The 2,225-nt window shown below is 40.0% G+C and overlaps 1 non-coding gene across 1 annotated transcript; it reads left to right on the top strand.

Moving 5' to 3' along the window:
• Window positions 1-1,760: 1,760 nt before the first annotated feature.
• Window positions 1,761-1,895, top strand: LOC142442070 (U8 small nucleolar RNA). The gene has a single exon (XR_012783325.1). It is a non-coding gene; the product is annotated as a U8 small nucleolar RNA (small nucleolar RNA).
• Window positions 1,896-2,225: the final 330 nt, after the last annotated feature.

Raw genomic sequence — 2,225 nt, 5'->3', positions numbered from 1 at the left:
GATGTCTTACAGTTAGTGAGCAGAAGGAAAGAGAGAGCTGTCTGCCTCCAAGGAGGAAACCCCAGATTTCCCAGAATTTTCAGGAGAATGCCATGCCCACAAATAGGCCTCATTGGCTATAACCTGATTGACAGACTATACTCCACCTCTTCACCCAAGTCTCAAATTGACACCAGATTATGTAACTACCACAGTAAATAGTGTGTTCTTTAGGCTCATCCTGCTTTCTTCCTAAAGTGTGTGGCTTCCTTACAACATTCTGCATCTTCTCTACCTAGAGGGCACCTGGTTTTTTTTGGTCTTTCTTTTTAATTAATAAAAGACACTCATGGGGATTGTCTATGAATAGTATAATTTGTAATTGAATGAAAATCAATATAGCATTTGATGTCTTAACTCTTACTTTATAAACATTGACTGTGGATCCAAGAAAAATGAAATCATTGAAAACTTCATTATTTTGTCCACTTATCTTGTTGTTTAGTGGTCTGATTGTGATAATTTGGGTTTTCATAACATATAATGCTGCTATCAATAAGGATGATGGCAGGAGAACTGATGCATTTGAATTATGACATTTTCCAAGAATATGGGACACACTGTGGACTGGTAGAAGAATAAAAATAGTCTATCTCAGAAGAAGCCCAGCCAGAATACTCCTCAGAAGTGAGGCTGGCAAGATGCTGTCATTGGTATTTTGGAGATGTTATCAAGAGACAATAGTCCTTGGGAAAAGATATCATGCCTCATAAAGTGGAGACTCAGCAAAAAATAGGACAATCATAAAAAAGATGGATCCAGTGACTACAACACTGTGCTCAAATCTATTAATGCTGTAAGGATGCAGCAGGGCCAGTCAGTAATACATTCTGTTGTGCATAGGCGCTATGAATTGGAACTAACTTGATGGCACCTAACAACTACTATAATATTCTCAGATATTGATGTGTAATTAAGATATATTTATGTTAGAAAGTATATCCACTGTGTGACTTTTACTAGGATTCTGTAGCTTATAGAGAAACATGGTTCTACAAATCTGGAGCTATTGAAACGAATTCAACTTCTCATGCCAATTTATGTAGTTTTCACTAGTATTCTCTAATTAATCTTTTGTTTGTAATATCCATTTCAATAGTTACATTAAGAATACTAGTGCAAAGTATACTGTGATGGACTTCCCAACCCACAGAGCAAAGAAATGCACAGGGTTAAGTTGTTTTTCAGGACACGCCACGAGGTGTTTTCAAGACAGCCAATAAATACCCACAGGGGTATGCCTGTCCACTGTGTGTCAGCCAGAAAGTATTCAGCTCAAGCTTCGTGGGTTAGTAAGTCCATCTTCCTGAATTAAGATCCCAGAGGTACCAATCAAGTAAGGTGGAGCCCAAAGGCACTCAGCTCAGCTTCTGTGAGTCAATGAGATCAAATTCCACATTTAAGTGCCTGGAGACATCCACAAGCTAGCCTCCTACATAAGAGCCACTAGCTGTTACTGCTGAGTAGGTTGGGAATCTATCACTCTGTCCCATGCTCTGGTCTCCGGTTCTGCTGGTTCTCTTCTGATGTTATAGCTGTCACCTGGATCCAGGTGGTTCTCTGTGAATGGATCTTGGATCCAGAGAATGTGCTCTACTCCCGGTACTTATAGGTAATGAGATCCCTCCTCATGCTTCTTGAAGGCTTCTTTTCATAATATATTAGTCTGGGTAGACTAGGGAAACAACTTCATAGACAATAGTGTATAAGAAAGAGCTTTATCATCAGTAAGGTGAATCCTTATCTGTTCCTCCTTTTGGAGAACAGAGATAAAATGATGATCGGAGCTCTCATGATACGTGATTAGCGTCTCCTTGTGAGCAGGCCTCGCAACATCCTGTTTGCTCCTGTCTGATTTAAAAAAGAAAAAAGAAAGAGCTTTATATTCGAGAGCAATAGAATATTGAGGAAACATTCCAGTCCAGTCCAGATCAAGTCCATAAGTCCGATATTAGCCCATATGTCCAATATCAATCAATAAAGTGCTCTTTAGATTCATGCAACACATACAATGACACTGAATGCAGGAAGATCACAGGCAAGTGGGTGGAAATTCTTGTGGATCCAGTGGCAGTGGAAGCATCTCAGCACTAGCAGAGGTCTCCATGTGACTCCTTTAACTCCAGGGCTCTAGCTTAGCTCTGTGTGTCTTGTCAGCAGGAAAGTCTCACAGAGAGTGTGCATCT

This window comes from Tenrec ecaudatus, chromosome 2 (assembly GCF_050624435.1).
Source record: "Tenrec ecaudatus isolate mTenEca1 chromosome 2, mTenEca1.hap1, whole genome shotgun sequence".
Classification (NCBI taxonomy): domain Eukaryota; kingdom Metazoa; phylum Chordata; class Mammalia; order Afrosoricida; family Tenrecidae; genus Tenrec; species Tenrec ecaudatus.
This window is presented reverse-complemented; position numbering and strand designations above follow the sequence as displayed.